The sequence below is a fragment of the Alligator mississippiensis genome, chromosome 3 (genome assembly GCF_030867095.1).
Source record: "Alligator mississippiensis isolate rAllMis1 chromosome 3, rAllMis1, whole genome shotgun sequence".
Classification (NCBI taxonomy): Eukaryota; Metazoa; Chordata; order Crocodylia; family Alligatoridae; genus Alligator; species Alligator mississippiensis.
The window spans coordinates 98,201,733-98,227,535 of NC_081826.1; the positions used below are offsets into that span (position 1 = coordinate 98,201,733).

Consider the following 25,803-nt stretch of genomic DNA (forward strand, 5'->3'; position numbering starts at 1 on the left):
AGTGACATTAGCACACATGATGACACTCAAGATACAGAGAGAATACCAGACACATCTCTTTCTTCCCATGTCAGTGTTTTTCCCCCGTATACTGTTTGTATATTCTTCCCGATATAAGAGGATCTTTATATTAGCTGTTCCACAGCTCGTAGTAGGTTTAACAGTAGACATGTTTTGTGAACTTTTTTGAGCAAATGTTTGCACCAGAGCACCCCTTTTCTTAATTTACAGCACAGAGTGATTTAATTCGCTTTCTTCTACTCTCATTTGGAATTGTAGACAGTCAGTGAAATATATCACCAAAATTACAATGTATGTAACAGAAAGATCTTTTTGGCCTGTGAATGGAGGGAAGGGGCGTAGGGACAGTTCAGTCAAGCAGAAAAAATGAACTTCAGATTAGTAGTTTAATATTGAGCAATGGGCCACCTGAAATTTTACGCCACGGTGTCCAGGTGTTCAGTTTTTCTTGGCTGAGCAGAGAGAGCAGCATTTTCTCTGTGCCTAGGCCAAGGAAGAGTTAAACTCTGTGAAAATATACTGCCTTTGAAATCATTACCAGTAAATTGAAAGGAGAGTGTTACATGAGCAAGTGGTTAATTTTTGTAAATCCTGTTCCTCCTTGTTTTACATTCCCTTTGTTCCTTCCCCAGTAAAGTAATCAATAATGTACTTGGGGACTTTTTGGGGGCGTGTGTGTGGTGTTTCTTTGGTTTCATTTCCATTATTTTAGTACTGTAAAATACCTATTAGCAGAGGCCATTTGAATACTGCTTATTTTATAAATATCCCTATCTGGTTATTGACAATAGTTCAGACAGGGAGTTCTTGGCTTTTCAGCCTCCTTTTCTTTAATTATATTTTATAGAGACATATTTTAAAAGTACAGTGCATCAACCATTTGTAACTGGTCATTTAGGCCCTGTATAGATTAAATGAGAGGTGTGTGTACATGACACTTTAAAGTGGGCTAAATGCTTTTGCACTGCTTTAATGGTGTCAGTGTTTGCATGCCTTGGCAGCATATTCAGCATTAATTCCAGCCGCTGTAGGAAATTTGGCGGCATAATGCGCCTTAAATGACTTGGGACGCAGCAAACTAAAACTCCTTTGAGGAGTTTTAGTTTGCTGCCCCTACAGCCACGGAGCGAAGCACCGGGCTCCATGCAGTTCCACAGCTCTGCAGGAAGCCCTGCAGGCAGCTTGGCAGCAGCCCGGGAAAGCAGACTCTGCCCAAGAAAAGTGGCAAGCCTGATCATGCGGCCCCCCCCACACCAGGAGCCTGCCTGAGCTGCGTCGGGGCCCGGTGCTTCACTCCGTGGTTTCAGTGCCCCCTAGGACTGCCTGAGCCAGGTGCGGTTTCAGTGCCCCCCAGGACTGTGTGGGTATGTGCTACTGAGCGGGGCTGCCGCTGCTGCGGAGGGAAACACCAGACCCCTCCTCCCCCTGCAGCCCAGGGACTACTTCATCCATTGGCACTCACCCTCCCTTCCCTGCCAGAAAGGCAGGTAATTCAGTGGGGTGTGTGCACAACTTGGGGTTTTAATCAGACCTAAATCGAAGCGGTGTTTTTTAAACCCACCGCTTCGATTTAGGGCTCCTGTTCGTCTACACACGTCCTTATTTATCACCTTTCCCCTTCATTAACTGAATGCATTGTCTTTTTCAATACCTCCATCTTTGGGAGGATTTGTAAAATTTTGTCTATTTCCAATCCCTTTTAGTGAACATTAATTCATTTGGTGTTTTGCTGCCTTTTGTTTCATATGCTTTAATACACACAGGGCATCCTTGTTTGGTTACTTTCACATTTGTCACTATCAATCCAAATCTTTATTTTTAAATCAGTAAATTTTAAAAGTTTATGTACAGTCTCTTGTAGACTTTAATATTTTTATTCGTTGTACTCATCTCCAAAGTTCCTTATTCCCATAGATTACTCTTCTGAAATCTAATACTTGGACTGCTGCCCTCTCTAAACCTATACCTGATTTCAAACAGGTAGCTTGTGGTTACTGGTTTCATCTGTTCCAGTTGTCACATTCTCAGTTAGTTCCTCCTTACCAGTAAGAAGTAGATCTAGTAGAGTCCTCATTTTTTACTAATTGCTACATAACCAAGTGCCTTTGAAAGTCAGTTGAGTCATAGCAAATGAGCAACCTTGAACTGGCTTTGGGAACAATGCTGCTCTGAGTTTGTAAACTAGTTCTAGGAACTGCCACATATTCAGAAACTATCCTGAGCCTGAAATAAGGTGGTGTGGCAGTCTCCATTGTTTTATGCATGTGCTAAATGTTGCAATTTTTCTTTCTTTCTTTATTCTTGTTAATTTTGCTATTATGAGAAGCAGAACTGATATAATCTCAAACCTTTCCAGGTTTGCCCACTGGATTCTGTCTACAGGATGCATTACACTTGAGTTTCTTGAGGCAGACTAAAAAGTACCCATGCTATGGACAGTGAAATGTAGTTGCATCATCTGAATTACAGTGCGTTCTGCTTCGGGAAAATGGATCCATAAAGTTTCAGCCATACTGCCAGAGGTTAGGGAGGACTGAGCTATTTGACAAATATAGCTTTGGCGAACGTCCTGTGGAATTCTAAGAGGATTTTCCAGCTAGACTGTCATTTTTTTCCCAAATGTCTTGGCATGGCTGATCACTCAAGAGTGACATATGGTGGAAACACGCTCTGAGGGACAAGTCTCCCGGATGGCGCACAGCACCACACAAAATAGACAGATGGTGGCTTATTCAACCTTGGAAAGTAGTTTAATCCTACATATTGGCAAGGCCTGGGTGCAGAGAGAGGCAGCACACATGCCTATGAAATCTGAGGAAAAGCTTTTGTGGTTTACTTGCAAATTGCTTAGCATTTAAAGGCAGTATCAGCACTGAGCTGAAAAAATACAGCATAAATGTCTGCAAAAATGCATGGTACAATATGCTAATGAGGAAAAAGTCAGAATGCAAGTTCCACTGAAAAATAAAATCCCAAAGTAGAAGGGTATTGCAGAAGATCAAGTATACTTAACGTACAGCATCGTTCTCTGGACTGAAAAATGATACAACACAGCCAAGCAGTGTAGGTAATTTGTTTATTTGTTAAATTATGCAATTGTTTGTTGAATTACAGTCTTTGGCTAGGAAAGGCACATCACATATTTTTCATAGCCTTGGCTAAAAATTTAAAGGCATCATTGATTTTGTGAAGTCCCAAATCTGTCATCTCTCCACTGCAACGCCCCCCCCAATAAATAAAAAACAACCTCCCCCCCCCCCCCCAACCCTCTTTATACCTACTTTTGACAGAAGCTGGTCAAAGACCATATAAGCAGTGTAAGCTTAGACAGCTTCAAGTTCCCCATTGCAAAATTATATTTAAGTAGAAAATGAGAGCTCTGTTTTACTTGGTTTTAAAGACTTCAGGCCTTTTACTTTTATCATTGTATACCTGCTGTATGAGAGAGTTGAGAGAGGCATATAACACGCTGAGTGGAAGATACTGGTCTCTTGATGCTGTTGTTTAAAGCGCCTCAACAACAATGCAGTCCTGGAGTCTTTCTGAAAACTTTATCCTGACTGCTCTATTCAGACTAGTGCAGTGGTTCTCAAGGGCTGTGAAAGCACTGAGGTATTGGGAGAATTGCCTGCTATTTTTTTTCCTTTTATTTCTACTAGATTGCCATCTATATTCACAGCTACAAGAAAATAGCTGATTGTGTTAGTCCTGAGGACACATCCTTCAGTTTTCACAACTTGTTGGGTGAGTTGATTATTTTGTTTCTCTGATGTTCCTGTTGGAATAATGCAATCAACTTAAACCATGCTAATAATATTTCAAACCACAACATACCATCATATTTAAGGTATGTCATGATCTCGTATGTATGTGTGTGTGTATATATACATGTGGGTGTGTATTTATTTACACCCACACACTCATTACCTAATTGTTTAAAACTGGCGTTATGTCTTTTGTGCTACAAGTTCCCAACTTGGCAGGACAGACCTATTCTGTGGAATTATTTATATTTGGTTAAAACTTTCTGAGGTCCAGGAAATCCAGAAAATCAATAGCTCGGTGATCAACAGTGTTCACCTGGCATGTTGGAAGGCCTCGTTTCAGGTCCCTGTTCTGGGACAAGGGCTTAGACAAGGGACTTGAACATCAGTGTCTTGTATGCTGGCTGTAGATACAGGGTGTCTTTACATGTGCTCTGGGTTGGGAGGAGGGGCACTTTAATTTGAGCAGCTCTCAGGAGCCACTCTGATTCAAGCGTGCACAGTGTCTTGTGTGTTCAGAATCCTGCGTTTCAAAATGGCAGTGGAGGTGCTTTAACAAAAGCTTAGTTGACAGGCTTTAGTTAAAGCGCCCCTGCCACCATTTTGAAGTGCAAGGATGCTGAATACATGAGATGGCAAGGCTGCTGAAGTGTATTACTTACCCCACTCCGGTAGACTCAATCGAATCTACTCTGACGTGTGCTAATTAGCATGCATTGGAACAGGTGTCGGGCATGTGTGTGGGTGCCCTCAGTGTTTTACTCTCTGGCTCAGTGAAGATCTGGTAAACTATACAAAGTGGAACAGCTCTAACAGTAGGGATTTCAGAGATAAACAGAGTTGGGGTTGTAGGGGGAGGGGGAGCTGACTGACTGCAGGCTGGGAGGAAGGGCATTCACTTAGTATTGGGGAAATTCAGGTTAAAGCATCTGCTGTGAAATAAGGGTTCTCTTGTGTAAAATGAAAGCAACTCATATTGTCGGGGTAGTAACAATGAATGTACACGCACCTTGGGGATCTGGTTAGCTTTTGATAAATTTTTTCTGGTTGCTTTCTTCCACTTGCGTCATCCTGTTGCACAAGATGTTGCAACTTCAAATCATTGCCGACCCTCAAGACCCAAGACCTATCTAAGACCTACACCATTAAAAGCCTAAGCCCTATCTAAGACCTACACCATTAAAGGCCTTCAGAGTAAAACTTGATCCATGCCTGTGAACAGCTGCCCGTAGGCAGAATTAATCTTATCCTTTCCAGGAATTTGGATGCTGGTGCAAACTACAGGGAAGGATGAACCTTTTTGGTAGCCCAGAGAACACCTCATGGCTGGTGTTCAGCCTTGATATCACCAAAATTCAAGATTTTCTGAGGGTGTGTGTGTGTGTGTGTGTGTGTGTGTGTGAGTGAGTGAGTAGCAGGCCAATGCATTAAGTAACATGGTTTAGACATGCAGCTGACATGGAATCTTTTTTGATCCAGGTGCACAGTTTAGACGCAGGGTTGCTTTATTTCAGCAGTGCTCTGGTATTCATGGTTTTGAATGGCATGGTTCAAATGAATGGCATGGGGCCAGTCTGTGGGCTGGATCAGGCCTGGCCCAACCCCTCTGCACTGGGATTGGGCCCAGGACCCCGTACCACCTCTGCCTGGTTAAGGTCAGGCTCTGGGAACCCTACTCCATCTCTGCCTGACTTGGATTGAGCTCTGGTTCCTGTACTCCCTTTGCCCTGCTCCTTTTACCAGGATTGGGCCCTATGCTGTCCTGCATGTCTGATCTAGTTCACAGAGCTACAGCCTGCAAAGAGCCCCATGGGCTAGATCAGTGGTTCTCAGCCTTTTTTGTACTGGGACCCATTTGTAAACGTTGGCCAGTCCCAACCCAGTGCCTCTCACTCCCAACCTGCTGGCCCCTGCCCCCAAGCTCCAGCCCCACAGTGTGTGGGGTAAGGGAAGCCCCAAGCAGCCTCTTGCAGGCTGGAGCTCTGACAGTCTACGAGGAAAAAAAGTTTTCCTCATTTTTCTCCTTTAAAGGAGAATCCATTTTTAAAGTTTGTTGATCCATTTTAAATGTTTGTTCGCTACCCTTTCATATATTCTTGTGACTCGCTTTTGGGTTGTGACCCATGGGTTGAGAAATGTTGGGCTAGATGATACTGTCAGGGGCTAGATCTGGCTTGTGGGCTGGGGGTTGAGCAACCCTGCTTTCATTCTTTAAAACCATGAGTGCTAATTGAGGAGTCTCTGTGAACAGTTTATGATTTCTGGTTGATCTTATAAAATTGGTGGGTCATTGACAGCCCTGGCAGCATATGGCTAAGTGCACATCCACAAAGGTGGTATCACATATCTCCCACAGTGACAACAAGGGAGGGCTGTTAAACTTTCATGGCTTTCATTCACGAGGGAATGTCTTGGGACAATGGGATATCCACTTAGGTAAATCCAGTTTTATCCAACTTCTTTCTGCAAGGGCTGGGGTTTGGAGAAACATCGAAGTACAGAATAAAGATTTTTAATATTAATCCTGGGTCTTCTACGTGATTCTTGCTGGCTATGTGGGAGACAGAGGGATTCACAAAGACGCAAGAATCTCAGGCAGGATAGAGGAGCAGAGTGCCTTTGCTTTTGTAGTGGAAGGCTCTTGCTTAAATGAAAGAAGGAAGGAACTGGCTGAACAAGAAAGAAAGGAGAGAAGCCATGTGTAGAAGCAGGTGATCTTTTGCTTCTTGAGCCAAAAGAGTTCTCAGGTGTGGTGAGGAAATGGAGGGGAGGAAGCACATGTAGCCATCTATTATTTTGTCTAGATTTCACTTGCTAGCTAAGTAGAGCGTAATTGGCATTTGAAATCCTTACAGAGCCTGAATTGTTTGCTTCACCTCCACACATCTCTTAAGAGGTGAATGGTTGATTCCAGAGTGTCTGTAAGGTTGATGCTTTTGAAGAGGGCATCCTTAATGTATGGAGAAGTATGGGAAGGCTGAGGGTCAGCACTGATCCTGGGAACCTAAGGCTGCAGTGCAGGGCTGCAAAGTCCCATTTCTTTTGAGGAGGTGACAGTTGTTCAGTCCGTAGCTTATGCCACCACCTGTCTGGTGTGGCAGAAAGCAGCCTCAGGTGGGCACCAGTATCCCTGTGGACATGCCCAGCAGGTTCCGGGTGGGAACTGGGGCATCTGCCTGGGTCCACAGCTGATGCCTCTCTTATAGCATTGCGCGGAAGCAGTTCTGCCTGCCCTGCACAGTTAACGCTGGCCTGCCTGCCTGGCGCAACATGGTGGCTGGAGCTGGAGTTGCCAACCACCTATAGGCTGGATCCTATGAGTTGGTGGCCACCTGCCCATGGGCTAGATACAATCAGGTGGTGGGCCAGATCTGGCCCATGGGCTGTATTTTGCCCACCCCTGCTGTAGGCACATGGGCTTAGCTGATGGCATGCAGACCCTTGGGCCCTCCTCCTGCAATGTGGCTGCAGGAGAAATGGACACTGGAGCACATGGACTGCATATTAACTGCCTGCAGGCCACTAGTTAGATGGCTAGACTCCTCTCCTCTCCCCCCCCCCCCCCATTATGGGGCCTTTTGGAGCAACTTTGTGGTTATGGTTGTGCTGAGATTTGCACTTAAATCAGGATTGGAATCTCTTGCTTCACACTTCAGCAGTTGAACTTAATCTTCATATATCTGCTTTTGCTGATGACCCCAGGATACTCTATAAGAAAAAAAGCGCAGAAATATGCTGCTTTTTGGGTTACTAGTTCAGTGCATAGCAATAAGTAAAAATGATCTGGCTCACAAATATGTTGTTTGTTTTAGTCCTGGAGAGAAAGAATTGGGCAGTAGTGAGTCTTAATTTAGTACTGAATTTTTTAAAGAGTGGTTTGAAAATGATGCTGGGCTCATTTGGTTTCCTCATGTAAGTGATGACCCTTTCCCAGCAGTGAAATATTGGCATGGCTGAAAATTGCTGTGATCGTCTTTCTCCTTCTTTTCCCTTACCCTCTGCTCATTCTTTTTCTCCTTCCCTCCCTCTCCCCCTTCTCTAGTTTAACACAGTTGAACAGCAGTGAAGTGTAAAATGTGCTTTTGCCAAGGTCAGTTTCTTGTGATTACTCGCCTGTGGCAACTTATGCCAGTTGCAACAGACTGAGTCTCAGCAGTCCACAAAGTCACATTGGTGCTTAGGCAGAGGACATCTAGTGTAGGTTATAGTAACCATTGTCTGGAATGGCTTGCAATGCTGCTGAATTTCAGTAGATTTATTTAACTCTTCATGACTCACCTGGTCTTGCCTCAGTGGCTTAGAATCTACTCATTTAAATGATGAATTATCCTGTCCTACAAAAGCCCTTAAGGAGGTTTTTTGGTAGATGAGAGTTATTTCACTCTCCTTTCTTCTTAATAGCGGGCAGCCCAAGATTCAGATACTACTCATGAAAGAAGGAGGAAATAACAGAGCATCATTTGTTGGCAAAACATATATTTGGAGGTTATGGGTATGTTTTGGGGGTTGGTCGTCTTTTCAGAATGGTCATATTAAGTATTGCTGAATTTAGAAAGGAAAACTCATTATGTTTGGATGTACCCTGAATTATGTAAAGATTCATGCAGAGGTTCCAACTGGGCGATTTATTACAGATAAAAGTCTGTAGAGCAGCTGTTCTCAGCAAGGTTGCAAGGGCACCCTGGGGTGCCGCCAGATCCTTTGAAGGGTGTCATGATGTGTGAGGAGGCAAGTGAGAGTGTTAGTAGGTAAATAGATAAACTAAGCATATAAATATAGGCTCGGGCTTGTCCCTGCCTGGATGATCTTCCATCTCCACTGCCAGATTCCTCTAAAAGGAACTTAGCACTGTAACCTATACATTTACTTTTGTAATTAGGTGCCCCTCAATTCACAAAAATTATGGAGGGGTACCCCTGAGTCCAAAAAGGTTGAGAACTACTGCTTTAGAGAAATATGCTGTCTCTTTACCCCTTCTACAATTTAGACTTAGTTACATAATATATAGTCAGAAGCTAATAATGGAACTCACTGCTATAACAGGAACAGTAATATTCATTAACTTTTTCAAAGAAAGAGCATTTTGTTAGAGGTTTCCTGGTTCCCATTCTGTTTTTCTGAACATTGGGCTGTGCCTCTCTTCAGAAATACGACCAGGTTTTCAGTCCCCTTCTTAAGGTATAAGAGAGCTAATATGGTTTCTTTTTAAAATATTTTTATACCTAGAATAGTAGCATGGGATTGATTCCTTGGATATTTTGCCCACCTATAATGTGCATGTTCACTTTTTTATATTAAAAGTGATCACTTTTGTGTAAGAAGCGTCCAATCCCAGAGTTTTAAGATTGATTTCAAGGTGATTTATTTATCAGACCTCTGGTTTTTAAATAAGTGTAGGTCATAAGTAAATTAATGGATCAGCAATAAATGCATCTGTGAAAACTTATGCGCAGAAGTAACAAGTGTATCAATCCATGGGGCTGGACACAATGCACCCAGGGGTGCTGATGGATTTGGCTGATATGATTGCAGAGCCTCTGTCCATTATCTTTGAAAACTCATGGTGGTTGGGTGAGGTCCAAGACTATTGGAAAAAAGGGCAAGTATCATGCCCTTCTCTAAGAAAGGGAAGAAGGAGGATCCAGGGAACTACAGAATGGTTAGCCTCACTTTAGTTCCTGGAAAGATCATAGAGCAGGTCCTCAAGGAGTCTACCTTCTCCAAGTTCTTAAAAATAATTAGAAGTAGTCAGCATAACCAAAGGCAAGTTATGCTAGCCAGTCTCATTGCCTTCTATGATGAGATGACTGGCTCTATAGAGCAGGGAGAGCAGCAGATGTAACTTTAGCAAGGGTTTCCATTTGGTCTTGCACAACGTTCTTGCAAGCAAGCTAAGGAAGTGCGGTTGGATGAACAGACTAAGGTGAATATAAAACTGGCTGGATTGTCGGGCTCAAAGGGTTCAATGTCTAGTTGGCACTACTAGTGGTATGCCCAAGGAGTCAGTCCTGGGGCCGGTTTTGTTCAATGTCTTCAGTGACCTGGAGGATGGGATGGAGTGCACCCTCAGCAAGTCTGCAGATGACACCAAGCTGGGGAAAGTAGTAGGTATGCTGGAGGGTGGGGCTAGGATTCAGAGAGGCCTAGGCAAATTGGACCATTTTACCAAAAGAAGCAAAGTGGGTGGTGGAGCTGCAGCTGGGTGGAGGCAGCAGGAGCATGAAATTTGGCTGGGCAGAGTGTGGGTGTGAGGGAGGGTGGGGTTGTGGGAATCCCCCACACATCCCCTCATATGGCATGCAGCCCCTGCTTCCAGCATCATCAGCAGGAGGTGGGCACTCAGGGTCCTTGTGCCCAGTGCAGGCACTGGCGCCTGGTGGGGCACAGCTCTGGCCAGCACTGTGCATGGGGGTAAGGAGTGCAGCCTGCCCAGCCGCCTCTATTGCAAGGGTTCTATACCATGTACCTTCAGCTCTTACATTCACACCGGGGGAAGCCCCCTGCTAGAGCCAGCTACCTTCTCTGCCCTGGTGTGAGTGCAGGAGCTGCAGGTGCACAGTGCCGAGCCCCTGTGATTGAAGTGGCTCGGGCAGGCTGCTCTTTCCCCCTCCCCCATGTGCAGCACTCTCTGGGGGCATGCCCTGCTAGGCACTAGTGCCTACACTGGCCACAAGCACCATCAGCGTCCCCACACCCTGTCCTCACAACTGCCACCTACATATATGCACACCCCAACATACCCTATGCCTCCCCCCCCCTGCATCCCACCGTACACCCCCGCACACTTCACCATACACACACCTCCCACACCCCACCATACACACACCTATAACCACACCCCACATCCCCCACACAATATATAAAAGTAGGTCTTTATTTTTGAGTTATTATACAATCACCTCTATATAGACTATGCAAACACAAATCCTGACAAAAATATTTTTTGTAATAAAATGTTATAGTAGGTGTTTGACTTCTAGTGTATGATTTGTTTTTTTTTTTGGTTCTAAGATGGCAATCCCCCCTCCCGAAAGGAGTATTGGTGGGGGCAAGGGACTTCCAGTGGCAAAGGTCAGGGGTCAGGGGCCAGACTTCCAGTCCCAATATGGTGATCGGGGGGGGTGGGGAAGGTGAGGACTGCCAAGGGAGGGGTTACTCATGCAGCCATCGATAGCTTACCAAAACTCGTTAAGTGGCCGTCCAGCTGAAATAATTGTCCACCCCTACATTAGTGCATCCCTCATTCCTGCAAATGGCCCTCAGGGCAGTCAGTTGAGGGTGATAGAATCTGTGCAGACAACATAACTGAACCAAACTCTCTGCAGAGTTTCACCTTTGTAGTATAGAAAGTTCAATATATTTTGTGTTTTTTCTCCATTATTTTTCAAGTACTTGTCCTTCTAGATTCTAGTTGGTAGTGGAAATACTCCAATCTCACAACCACAAGAAGTGTTGCTTTTGGTTTATTTTGGGGCTACACACACCATTTATCATAAGAGTTCCAGCTTAATTGTTCATATAGCTGGTTTGATATTATAAATGTTGTACAGGTATTTATCCACACAAACTGTTTTCAAATGGATCTCTGTTACTAAGCTTCCTGGTCAGCTTTGAAAGTAGTTACCAGGTTTCTTTGAGAATTAGATGGGGTGAGGTTGAGTTGGCCAGTTTTGGATACAGCTTGTACCTATGTAACCCTTGCAACATTTGAGAATCCCATGAGAAGTTTCTCATTACTGTTTTTTTCTGTAGATGTCCTCAGTTTCCTTCAGCTGCTCCATCAAGATTCCACACAAGAAGGAAGCTTTGCATTTTCTGCTGTTTTGTATCATCAAGCCATGTTATATTATTTTTTGTAGAGAATGTGCAGCAACACTTCTTTTCTGTTTGTTTTGTGAACTCATGGTCCCCAGGCTGTTTAATTAGGGAGCAGGAGGAAGACCGCTTCAGTGTGTTCAGTTCCAGTGTGGGGGTCACCTGGAAACCAGAGGGCCATCCTCATAACAGATGTTGGCAGGAAGTCAATATTTTTAGAAGAGGAAGCACTTTCAGGATGTTTAAAAAGCTGTTTGTTCTAAACTAAGGCCTGCCTTAGCATGAAGGGATTTAAAGTGCCAAGCATCCATCATCTCTCACCTTAGGAAGTTGAAAGTTTCTGTCTAGAGAATCTATTTTTATTTTCTTTGTTTCCCTGTCTTGGTTTTCAAGGTTCCAACAGGTTTGTAATAAACACTTATTTTCCATTACATTTGTAACGGAACAAAATCCTGGTTCTTTTTTACATGTGAAAAAATCCGTCCGGCTATCAGAGCATGGGATGAGTAGGCAGGATTCCTATAAAGTTTTTATCTTGGCTCTGAAAGTGACTCACTATGTAGCCTTGAGCAGTCATGTAATAGTACCTCTGTTCCCACATGGAAGAATAACAACAATTACAATAATTATCTGTCTTAATGGGCTGTTGTGAAGATTAATTTGTGATATGACTGTGTATGTGTAAGAAACAGGAAGATAGAGTTTTTATGGAATGCAACATTTTGGCAATTCAGTAGTTAATGGATAGAATTCCTATTTGAAGAACTTAGGCAGACAAGGTTCCTTGGGTGAATCTGATGTCTTTTATTAGACCAACCCAAATAGTTGGAAAATAATTATTAAGTAAGCTTTCGGGTTCAAAAACCCTTCGTCATACCAGCCCAGCTGCTGGCTTCTTTACTTTTCATTCCATTCAGGAAGAGCACATACCAACTGCTGTAACTTCCTTAGCCTGACGAAGGGTTTTTGAACCCGAAAGCTTGCTTAATAATTATTTTCCAACTATTTGGGTTGGTCTAATAAAAGACATCAGATTCACCCAAGGAACCTTGTCTGCCTATGTCCTTAGACCAACACGGCTACAACCTACACCCCTATTAGAAGAACTTGCATTAGATTTTGGTGTCACAGTTTTATCATCTATTTTATGAACAGCAATTTGGCAAATGAGCTTTGTTTTACAGTTCTTTAGCTGGTTGACTGGAAGGATTTCAATGGGCACCAAAATTATTTTAATAGTATCATAGGATTTTTGTAGGACATTTTTGAATCCATTACATTTACCAGTCTATTAGGTTTTTAATACAATGTATCTTTATGCCTTTGTTTTGCATTAGTCTATAGTTTTAATTGTATGATAAGAATAAAAATGTGAAAATCTATTTTATGTTAAAAACAAACTTGTGGGAGACATCCTTTGGCCCTGAACAGGAATTTTGTAAAAGAGGCTTTAATTTTTGCATGTGGTATGAAGAAAGAAATGGAATAAAGATGAAAGGCAGAGGGAAGGAGCTGTGGTAGGAACCAAATACACTGTGTTAAACCTATGTGAAGTTATTTTGTGACATGGCATTGATTGTGTGAGCAGGAGTTGAGATATGATTTGCTGGAGTCATACTTGATTCCTGTGCAGTGGGATCATTTGGCAAAAACATTTTTTTATGTCTCTTTTCTTTTGCATTGCATAATCTTTAAGAATGGTTGATTTTTTTTGTTTTGTCTTGTTTTGTTTTTTAGAAAGGGAATGTCTTTGTAATTTTAGTAATAAGCATCTAATTTGCTTTGCTCAGGCAGTAGACATTAAATCTAGTATTCTGTAATTCTTTGGAAGACTGTTAGGAATCTCTTTAGACAGGTTAAGTGTAGTCTGTGGGACTTCGCTGTCTGTACTACAAATAGGAGTATCTGAAGATTATCGGCTATGCTTTTTAACCTTTTTCTATTAACATATATGAAAGATGATACTACAGATGGTCACTACAGCTAAGTACAGGCAGTCAAAAAGCCTGAGGCTGAATCAGTTCAATCTTCGCAGGTTAGTCTAAACTGGAGATTGAGCCGATAAGCAAGTGAACAGACATTCACTTTGGAAATGCAGTCACATGCCTGCAGTGACCCAGGCCAGAAGCTGAGGGGTGTAAGAGCACATCCCTGCTCAGCTGGAGCAGGTAACTTGGGCCAAGGCTAGCCTGCTGACCCTGCCAGGGGGTGTTTGTGGGGGAGGTGCAAAGCATTCAAGGATGCTGGGGGTCTGTGAGTTTACTTGAATCTGGAGGAGATCTGGGCCAGAATTTCAATAAAATGATTTAACTTAAATCAGTTAAGCCCAATACTACATCCGTCCAGGTTTATCTTAAACTGGTTTTGGCCATTTTGAAAGAGGTTTATGTACACTGAAGTTGTTGTATTACAGATTTGAACTGGTTTCCGATCACTTATACCCACTTATGTATAATTTCTGTCCCTACCCTAGATGTTCAATATTGAAATAGATTCTTAGAAGTAGGGTCGGAAGGGACCTTGTAGATCATCAAGTCCGACCCCCTGCCCTGGGCAGGAGAGAAAACCAGGCTCAAATGACCCCAGCCAGGTAGACATCAAGCCTTCTCTTAAAGACCCCCAGGGTAGGAGCCAGCACCACTTCCCTTGAAAGTTGGTTCCAGATCCTAGCTGTCCTGACTGTGAAGTAGTGCCTCCTAAAGTCTAGCTGAATCTACTCTCCGTCAACTTATAGCCGTTATTCCTTGTTACTCCCGGTAGTGCTTGGGGGAACAGGGACTCTCCCATTGCCTGCTGGTCCCCCTTGGCCTTTTTGTAGATGGCCACCAGATCCCCCCTCAGCCTTCTCTTGTGGAGGCTGAACAGGTTCAGGTCCTGTAACCTTTCCTCGTAGGGCCTGCCTTGCTGCCCCTGATCATGCGAGTGGCCCTCCTCTGGACCCTCTCGATGCTGGCCACATCTCTCCTGAAGTGCGGCACCCAGAACTGGGCACAGTACTCCAACTCCGGCCTGACCAGTGTCGCATAGATGGGGAGGATACCCTCCTTGGACCTGGTTGTGATGCATCTGTGGATGCATGACAAAGTGCGGTTAGCCTTCCTGACCGCGTCCCCACATTGGTGGCCCATGTTCATTTTGGAATCAGTAATGACTCCAAGATCCTTTTCTGCCTCTGTGGTGATGAGAGGGAGTTCCCCAGCCTGTAGGTATGCTGCTGGTTCTTCCTCCCCAGGCACAATACCTTTCACTTGTCAGTATTGAAACCCATCCCGTTCTCATCTGTTCACCCCTGTAACCTGTCCAGATCTAGTTGCAGACTGTCCCTCTCCTCCAGTGTGCCCACTTCTCCCCACATCCTAGTGTCATCTGTGAATTTGAACAAGGTGCTTTTCACTCCCTCGTCCAAGTCATTGATGAAGATGTTGAACAGTGTGGGCCCAAGGACCAAGCCCTGGGGGACCCCACTGCCCACATCTCTCCAGGTCAAAAAAGACCCATCCACCACCACTGTCTGGGTACGGCCCTTCAGCCAATTTGCGACCCATCTGACTATGTAGGCATTGACACCACAGTCGCCTAATTTTTTAATGAGAATGGGGTGAGAGACGGTGTTGAAGGCCTTCCTAAAGTCCAGAAAGACTATATCCACCACTATACCTGCATCCAAGGATTTTGTGACCTGGTTGTAGAATGCCATCAGGTTGGTCTGACAGGACGTGCCTCGACTGAACCCATGTTGGTTGCCCCTAAGCATGATCTCCCCTGCTGGTTGCCCCTAAGCATGATCTCCCCTGCTGGTCCCTCGCAGATGTGCTCCTTGATAATTTTCTCAAAGAACTTCCCCAGGACTGAGGTAAGACTAATGGATCTGTAGTTTTCTGGGTACTCCTTCCTCCCTTTTTTGAAAATAGGGACCACATTGGCCCTTTTCCAGTCCTCCGGCACCTCGCCAGAGCACCATGATAACACGTTGTGTTCTATACTTTTATAAGTAAATAAGCTTTAAAAACAGGGTTATTGCATTATGTTATCAATCATGGGTAACTGGTGCCATCTTAGTTGGGGGGGGGAAGGCATGTGCCCTCCCAGCGACAAGTCAGATATGTGGGGAGCCGGAGGAAAAGCAGGGGCAACGTTGGACCCCTGCTGAACCAGATGGGGCAACTGACAACTGACGCCCAGGAAAAAGCCAACCTATTAAATAGGTACTTTGCGTCTGTCTTTCATCAGTTCCATGGGATGCCCATGCCCGCTATGGGACAAGGAAGTCCGGGTGGGGGTGATCCCCTGCCCTCCATTGATGCTGACTTCATGAAGGAACATCTTGAGAAGCTGGATACCTTCAAGTCAGCCGGCCCTGACAATCTTCACCTCAGGGTACTCAAGGAGCTGGAGAGCATCATAGCCCAGCCTCTAGCACGGATCTTTGAAAACTCTTGGCGCTCTGGTGTAGTGCCCGAAGACTGGAAGAAGGCCAATGTGGTGCCTATCTTCAAGAAAGGGAGGAAAGTGGATCTGGCTAACTATAGGCCCATTAACCTGACCTCTATCCCGGGGAAGATCTTAGAAAAGTTTATTAAAGAGGCCATCCTTAATGGACTGTCCGACGCCAACATCTTAAGGGATAGCCAGCACGGGTTTGTTGCGGGTAGGTCTTGCTTGACCAATCTCATTTCCTTCTACGACCAGGTGACCTATCACCTGGACAAGGGAGAAGAGATTGATGTCATATATCTTGACTTCAAAAAAGCCTTCGATCTGGTTTCCCATGATCACCTCTTGGAGAAACTGGCCAATTGTCGCCTTGGGTCCCCCACGATCCACTGGCTGGAAAATTGGCTCCGGGGTCGGACCCAGAGGGTAGTAATTGATGGAAGTCGCTCATTGTGGTGTCCTGTGACCAGTGGGGTCCCCCAAGGCTCTGTCCTTGGACGCATACTGTTCAACATCTTCATTAATGATGTGGACACTGGAGTCAGAAGCGGACAGGCCAAGTTCACCGATGACACCAAACTTTGGGGCAAAGCATCCACACCAGAAGACAGGTGGGTGATCCAGGCTGACCTGGACAGGCTCAGCAAGTGGGTGGACAAGAATCTGATGGTGTTCAACGCCGATAAATGCAAGGTTCTCCACCTTGGGAAGAAAAACCCACAGCATCCTTATAGGCTCGGCAGTGCTATGTTGGCTAGCACTATGGAAGAAAGAGACTTGGGGGTCATCATTGACCACAAGATGAACATGATCCTGCAGTGCGATGCTGCGGCTAGTAAAGCGACCAAAACGCTGGCTTGCATCCATAGATGCTTCTCAAGCAAATCCCGGGACGTCATTCTCCCCTTGTACTCGGCCTTGGTGAGGCCGCAGCTGGAGTACTGTGTCCAGTTTTGGGCTCCACAATTCAAAAAGGATGTGGAGAAGCTTGAGAGAGTCCAGAGAAGAGCCACGCGCATGATCAGAGGTCAGGGAAGCAGACCCTATGATGACAGGCTGAGAGCCCTGGGGCTCTTTAGCCTGGAAAAGTGCAGGCCCAGGGGTGATCTGATGGCCACCTATAAGTTTATCAGGGGTGATCACCAGTATCTGGGGGAACGTTTGTTCACCAGAGCGCCCCAAGGGATGACGACTAGGTCGAATGGTCATAAACTACTACAAGACCGTTTCAGGCTGGACATAAGGAAGAATTTCTTTACTGTCTGAGCCCCCAAGGTCTGGAATAGCCTGCCGCCGGAGGTGGTTCAAACGCCTACATTGAACACGTTCAAGAGCAAACTGGATGCTTACCTTGCTGGGATCCTATGACCCCAGCTGACTTCCTGCCGTTTGGGCAGGGGGCTGGACTCGATGATTTTCCGAGGTCCCTTCTAGCCCTAATGTCTACGAAATCTATGAAAGTCAGTGACTGGGGTGGGGTCCTCCCCCATGGCCGATCTTTCTGACTGCGGGGGGAAGAGTCCCTCTATGGTCAATCTTACTGAATGGGGGGGGGAGTTCCCACACGGCTGATCACAAGGCGGCCGATCGCTGTGTTTGCTTCCGGGAGCACCATGGCACTCCCACTCCCCAGCTGGCACTTGCAGGGGGGCACTGGCCCTCCCACGTGCCCCCCCATGCCCATCACCTAAGCGGCAAGCATGGCTGGTCAGGGGGTGCATCGGTGCTCTCAGGGGGTGCATGTGCAGCCCCTATGGGTCACCACTGTTATTGACAGACTTTTCTATCTCTCTGGAACTGAACCTGAAGCTAGACTTATGAGTCATATGTTAGCTGCCCCAATTATAGAATAGCCTGACTCATCAGTAATTTTTCTCCAGAATAATTTGTGGCACTATGTCATGGTGTCATTAAGTAATAGCTTTTTAAAAATATATTTATTATATTTAATTGTTAACTCTTCCACTCACCTTTGTTTGGTTCATATTCATATTTTGGAAAATGACATGCTTATCAGGGTGACATGACGCCTTTAGATTTATCTGCAGATAAGCCAGAAAACTGATACTCATTTGAACAGTGATGGAGGTGGACAAGTTAAATTCTTGCACTTACTGTGATTCCATCCCCTTGCCCACCATGTGATGTTTGAGGACTTAAGGTTTATAACTCCTGTCTTGTCACATGGCCAAACCCAGCGCACTATACTGAAGATTTCGCGCCCCCTCCTCCCCCCCGTGAAATAAAACATCTGAAAAAGTACAGTTAATTCAAAGTATGATTTAAGAGTTACATTATACAATAAGTAGAAATGTGACCCTGGTATGTAGAACTATCTACATAATTCAATAGATCCTGTCATGTAGAATATGTGTTGTGCATGTGAGTAAATGTAACATGTAAAAAGCACAAACTCTTGTTAACAAATTATGCCTGATTTCTTCCTGTGTGTGAACGCAAGCTGCTCAGGCTCCTGCAACAGTGTCAGTATGTTGTCATTCATTTAAATGGAACAGAATCCTTAACCCTGAATCTCCTAGTGTTTGTGCGAATATATCTGAGAGCATGCCAGCTTCATAAAAGTAACAGAAGTGAGATGATAAATGATACTGTAAATTTTATTTATGATATTCCCCTCTCTCTCTCAGAGATTGGTGCTAGTTAGCTGCTACATACATTGAGCTTTCACCTCTCCCTGTAGATTGATAAAAATGCTTGCTTAGCAATTTTTAAAGTAAGAAGAAAACAAATTCTTGCTCTCAAAATTCCTGATTTCCATTCTGGAACCATCTGACTTTGTTTATAGTGATCTCATCTGTTGCATAATCAAGGAATAGAAGGCCTAGTTTGGTAGCCCGCTCCTTGCATGGAACAACTGGGGATTTCAAAAGGAGGCAGTGTGTCTGTGTGTGGGAAGCCACTGCCCCATCAAGACTATGACAGCATATTAAGAAACATATATTAATAAAAATAAAGCAAAAGGATTCAATTCCAGGAGGTGATAGCCTGAAAATAAAGCCAGTCCTAAAAAGAGTAGTAACAGTCTTGGAGCCCGTTTTTATTTTTGCTTTAGGAATATCAAATGACAAAAAGACTAGGTATTTTCAAGGAAGGTGGCATCAGTACTTTGGAGTATTAGGCAAAACATTGTATGCTTTGTGCAACCAAGGCTTTTTATCATAGTTTTATTCAGCATTGCTGTTTGTGCATAGGTGCAATCATTTGAGAGTGTTGGCATGCTCCCTTTTAATGAACAAATCGTTTTTTATGCAATTAAAAAGTTGTTAAACTGATCAAGTGGAATATTTACTTGCAAGAAAAAAAATAACCCTATGTGCATGATGATCCTATAATGGTTGGATCATTTGTTTTAAAGGGTGTGTTTGATCACCATGGGAGGGGGAAGTAACATTTAAAAAAATACACACAAACAGCAGGCTAATTTCCTTTTATTTTAAAACTAATTATCTCATAGCACGGACAAGCCTAACTGTTCAGGTAAAAAGCCTAATTCATGATATTATCTTATTTTGACTATCATAAATTAAAGATTTATTTATAATTTTTATAATGTCCAGTGTCCGGTTTTCAATATGGAATGAGAACTTGCAAAATACAAGGTATTAAATAATGTTTTCACTGACGCATGGTTTTTTGGGGGTCTTTTTGTTTATTCAATTTAAAACCCTGAATATTAAATTTCAGAACCCATTCTTGCTCAGTGAATAAAACCTGAACATTTACGTTTAGGTTAATTTATCAGGCATTGCACTGGAGATGTTGATGGTGTTAACTAGTGTTGCTATTAAAAGCCACTAGAACATATAGGATATTGAAAGTATAGAAGCCAGATGACTTTTATTTCATGTAGTTAGTAATATGGTGGTGTTTCATTCCTATGATCCCAATGATCCTGTGAATACTGCTTTCTGGGGCTGGTATGATAAGGAATATGATTGTAAGATACTTTTATTAAGTGCCTAAATTGTCAGGAGGGGACGATATAATGTATCTTATCTTCTTTCTGCCATACTTGATTATTGTCTAGTTATCTAGATTTTATCCCACCATGAAAACTAGTGACGTGTATGGTAGACCAGTAGCTAGTTGGACGATTGGCATATGCGCAACATTTTTCATATAGTCAGTGAGCATTTGTAGCAATACAGGGTGAGAACAACAGCCTCTAATCAACAACATTTCTCCTTGTAATATTTTTCATACCATGTATTCAAACATCCCTGTAATAGCAACAACCACTTAAGAGCAGCATAGCAGCAGGGCACCAGCATGTTGCTCCTAATAGGCTGTATCTGAATGTGCAGGCATGTGTGGTTTGTGGCGCTGCAAACCTCTTTCCAGTGACAAAGACTGCACAAGTTGCATGTTAATCAATGTGCAGCATTGCTAATTTGCAGTGTCGGGGCAAAACTTGCTACTGGGATTTCCCAGTAGCAAAAAAAAAAAGACCTGGAAAAAAAGTGGTGCAAACCATGCCAAAGTGGTGGGCACAGGAAAAAATGCAGACACAGGAGAGCAGGCAGCCCAGGGCTGCCCCATCTGCATGAGCTGTAGAGGCCCCGTGCTGAGGCACCCTGCATCCCAGCCAGCTGGTCCCTGACTGGCTGGGGTGCAGGGTGCCTCAAGACCAGGGAAGCAGGCAGCCCTGAGCTGAGGCACGTGAAGGCCTCACGCTGAGGCATCCTGTCTCCCAGACAGCTGTAGAGTAGCTGGCTGGGGGCAGGGTGCCTCATCATGGGGGCTGTACAGGGCGTGGAGCTGGGGAAGCAGCCAGCCCTGCGCTGCCTGCTACCCCATCTCCACATGCTGCTCCCTGGCTGGCTGGGACACAGGGTGCCTTAGCATAGTGGATGGCTAGCCCCTGGTGAGGCAAGGCATCCTGAGCCCCACCCCCAGCCCCCCATAGCACATGGAGCAGGGGTGTAAAGCATACGGGCAGGGGTGTAAAGCATACGGGCAGGGGTGTAAAGCATACGGGCAGGGGTGTGCACTGTGGCACAAAACTACCACTACTCCTTGTGCTGCTGCAAAGGCATGCCCCAGCTCATGTGGACCCAGCTGTAAGTGTCAGTTGTACTGTGGTTTCCAAGAAATATTGCAAGGCAGAGTGTCATTTATTACTCTTGGTCAAATGTGGCGAAAATACAGTAGCCATGATGAGGTTAATCAAATTCTTTTTACAACCATAGATTTTTTTAACTATATTTTAGTTACAAGTGTGGTTACTGGAGCTGTTCTTTCCCTGCCTTTCTATTATAAGGAAAATATGTTTGTGAAATGATAGTTGCTTTAAAATGGATTTTCTGGTTGTAATAGTAGGAACTGGTAGTGAAGAATCCTTAGTTTTGGCACTGCCTTGCTCTGCAGTGATGTCTCAAATTTTGCCATTTCCTTATGGATCTTGGGGTAGATGGTGGTGGTTGTGGGTTTTTATAAGGATATGATAACCATAGATATTTTACAATACATAATCCTCTCACTGGTCAGTCTGACTTATAACTTTACATTACCTGTCTACATAGGCGACGTGTAGGGGTGGCACGTGCCTCCCCCCAAAACTGGCCCTCGCTGGTTGGAGAGTAGGGAGCACTGGCCAGTGCCCCGCCTGAGAAGCACTGGTGGCACTTCTGGTTTTTCGGCAGCGCTTCTGGTTTGCTGTCAGTGCTTCCAAGTTCAGCAATCAGCTGCTGGTGCCTCCCCAGAGCCAGGAGGCACCAGTCACCCATGTCTGTCTAAAATTGGAGTTAGTTTACAGCACAGTTGTCCTTGTGCAACCTTTTAGGTTTTAGGATAGTTTAGGAACATGATTAATGTCTTCTCTGTCCTGAATAGAAATGAGAACCTTCCTTAAATTATACATGTTATATTGATTTATACTGTCATGTTGCCACTTTCCTGATCTGTGTAGTCTTTGCAGGGAAAACCTTCTTCCTCCTTATATCTCTAGAGGACTGTGTAGTTATACTGTGGAGGCTTTGAGGAGCTCATTTGCTTTGTGGGGATGCTCTTATGTTCAGTCTTGTCCATCCTTAGAAGTGGGAATGCCTTCAACGTGCTCAGTGATGCTAGAATCTTTTGAGATGTCAGCAGTTAAGCTCTAGCAAGAATCTACTGAGCAGATGCAGATTATGATCCATCCCTTCCACCTCCCTTCCCCCCCAATATTTAGACCACCCCAGCTTCAAAGCATCAGACTTTTCAAAGAAACAGTATCAAGGTTTATTTCACACAGGCAAAACAGCATTCTTCCCTATTCATATTAATGGAAACTGGCAAATGGTTTGGCTGAAATTTTGCAAACCCCCCCCCCCCCCACCAGCCAAAAAAACAAGGTGCCCGAGGCAGACATTTGGCATGGACATTTTCAGCCAAAATGGTTAATGTTTGGTAACATTACAAGCCACCGTAACAATAAGTAGGACTGCCATTTTTGCCTGTAATATGTTTAGAGAGAGTTCATCTGAAAATGTTTTCTACCTTACATTTTAGGAAGCAGTCAGGGCTTAAGATAGTTATAGACAAAACATTACAAAATGTATGACCCCTCCCCTCCTCAGACTTTCAAGCCTCTGGCCTACATTCTGGTACAATGAATGTATTAATCACACCAGAAATAACAGCATGCCACACGTTTTCCGAAATTATGGTGCCATAAAATGGTAGATCAGCCACAAAGATATTCCTCAAAAAATGTATAACATGTTTGTGGCTGGTTTATATGGTGCCATAAATTGAATGTGTGACATGCCCAATCATCCTGATGATGATCATCATCTGATTGCTAGTATTGGAACCTAGCTATCCCTTGCTCTATCCCTGGAGGATGCTGGGGACTTCTTTAAAAACGGGTGTGTAGTTGGTGATGGAGTTTTCCCATCCCCTCTGCTTGTATTGGGTTCCATCTTTTAACTAGCTGCCCGGTGAGGGGGCACTGTGAGTCTGAAACTGGGGAACTTCTCTCTGATGTTAACTTTATGGTGCCAAGGAAATGCAGTAAAGCAGGTGGGTATTCAGCCAGGGTTCCCAGCTAAGTGCCCACTTTTAAAGGTCTGGGGCCTTTTGAGCTCAATATTAGGGGAAGGCGTGCAGTTTGGAGCCTCAGTTGTATATCCACTTTTTCATGTTCTCAGGTGCCTGTGAAAGTGGCACTTAGAGAGTGGGGATTTCCCAGCTCCCCATCTGCTGCTTCCACATGCACAGGTAGTGCAACTGGGGAGTAGGAGCTTTCTGATCCCAGATGCAGGTGCCCCCTGTTCCGGCAGCTGGCAGTCCTGCAACTGAGGTTTGAGGACTTCTGTGCCCTATTCTGAGAATTTCACGACCTGCCATGCACGTCTGACATGGCAGGTCTCGCAATTTGGGGAATGCATAAAGTTCCTCAGACATCAATTGCACAACTGCCGTAACGTCTGCCAGAAACCTCAGTGTAACATTCTGGTCCCATTGGTGTTGGTAGTTTTGCTACTGACTTGAAACTGGGTTCTCTCCCAGTTTCTTTCTCCAGAATATTTCTTATGGAAAAAGACAGCATGTTTTGTATTTTTATTTCAGTTTTGGCAGCATAGGTGGAACCCCTATCATGGGAAGTGTGCATTGAACCTGTCTTTTTGCTACTTAACCCTCAGCTCAAAATAGAAATTAAATATGGTTCCCCCCACCCTTTTTTTTTAAATGATAGAACAGCACATTGCATGTTTGTCAGGTGTGAATACAGTTAAATGTGGTTAAACCTTTCTCTTGGTTATACTTGTGTGTTTAGGTTACAGATGTTTATGTTACTTTATTAATCCTATTAATCTGCACACTGCATCTTTCAGCTTATGCAGTTTCCTGTAGAGTCTTTATACTATAGCTTACCCTGCTGTTATAGCAAAGGAGCAATTTGTTGATGACACAATGTTAAAAAAAATCGTACATGCAGCGATTGTCCTTTCTTCCACCTATTAATAACCACCATAATGATATTTCAGATGTGTTAAGCTACAGTGTCAGTTTTACACTGTCATCTGTTGTCATCATCCAGGTAAAATAGGTTGGTAACAGTGAAGTTCCAGCTTAGCTTCATGAAGTCTTCCACTTGTTTCACTTTTTGGGGGAAAAGAAGCTTTGCTTTGAGGAAGTCTCAGTATTGAGTTGTTGTAGGTTATTTTTGGTGGAAGAAGAAGAGGGGAGTGGTTGGCACTGAGAGTATCATTCTGGTTACCATGGAAAACCTTGTAGAAGATTTATGCAGCATTTCCCAAAGATAGATACTTACTGTGTCTAACTCTAGAGCAATGATTCCTGAAGGGTGTACTGAGATGAAACAGTGGTGGAAGTGGGCTGTGAAAAATGGGCTGGATTTGGCTCTGGGTGGGCTGGCCCTTTGTCTGAATGCGCCCCAGCCATGCCAGCTGCACGCAGAGGTTGGGCCTCTGCCTGGAGGGATTGGGTCCTGGCCAGTCCCTAAGGGGAAACAGTTGGAACCACAGATTGGATCCAGCCCACAGACCAGTGAGTGAAGTGTGCTGCCAATTCTAATCTGGAAAAAGTTGTGTCCCAGTATGAAATGTCTGGAAAACTGCTCTAGAAGTTTGTTTCATTTCTTTTACTTAGAATGCCTTAGACATGGGTTTGGCATGCTTCACTCTATACCTTGTAGTCTTGTCTGGTTAGGAAAGCAGTGATTTTTGCCTGGAAGCAAAGGGGTGTCAGAATAAGAGAGTAGTGCATCTGTGACATTTTGAAGCTGATGTCCTCTCCTAGAGGGAGGGATAGATTTGGTATGACTTGTTGAGATTACAATGTTTTTTGGGCAGGGGATAGAGTGAAATTGAACCTTTGGTGTTCTTGCTGTGGAGGATGAGATTGCTAAGGGACCTGTGGTTTTATGGTACCCTTTTGGATCGTGTTTTGGTTAGTTCCCCCAGGTTGTTGACAGCATTTCCATGTAGGCCTGTACACTACAGGAAACCCTAGGTTCTCTTGTTTTCCTCTTGGGTGACTTTACTTGCACTCAGTTGATCTTGTTTCTGGATTAAATGTTTATTGAATCTGCAGATGGCTGGCTAGAAATGAGACTGCTCCTCTGATTCCTTTTTTCTTTTTGTTCTTGTGTATCTGGTAGTCATTTCTGGTGTGTAATATATTGAATATATCCTTTGTGAAATAGATATGCTAGGATATAGATCAAAATGTGAAACCAGGAACTTCATCTAATATTAGACTGTGAATGAGACTCGGTGTTTCATGTTCTTTGGTGCTTGGAGCACGTCTACCCCACTTCTATGAAATATGACCCACGCTCTTGCTCGTGTTCAACATGCAGCAATCCTGAAGATGAGACATGGTAGATGTTTGAGATCCTTGGAATAAAGACCCTAAGAGTGGTACTGGGTACATTTTTAGCACTGCACTTACATAGCTAAATTGCCTGATTTTGGGGAGTTGGTGTGCACAGAGTAGGAGTGAGTATTGATGGCTTTGGGAGTATGTTCCTGGTTGCAGCATGAAGCGGTATAGGCACACCCTTCATGACTGCTTTTGGATTAAATGCAAAGCAGTATTTAGCTATAATCTGTAAATTTTCCTCATTAACTGTTAGCTTAGTGCCGTATGATAAGGAAGCGAGTGGTTATTTTCTTCCCCCATTTTGCTTCTTTTTAAATTGCCATTTTAATGTCTGTAAATCGCACCCAACGCTCATATGAAGGCTGTACACTGCATGAAAACTGAAGAGACATGTAATTGAGACGGGGACCTCATTTAC

General features: G+C 44.1%; 1 protein-coding gene across 4 annotated transcripts in view; it reads left to right on the forward strand.

The window, feature by feature from the left end:
• LDLRAD4 (low density lipoprotein receptor class A domain containing 4) overlaps positions 1–25,803 on the forward strand; it is a 479,210-nt gene that overhangs the window by 64,934 nt on the left and 388,473 nt on the right. For 2 of the 4 annotated variants that reach the window (XM_019490348.2, XM_019490345.2), the window contains exon 2: positions 3,681–3,765. The exons of the other annotated variants lie outside the window; for them this stretch is intronic. The gene's annotated coding sequence lies outside the window, so the exon portion shown is untranslated. The remainder of the gene's footprint in view (positions 1–3,680; positions 3,766–25,803) is intronic. 4 annotated transcript variants of the gene reach the window in all.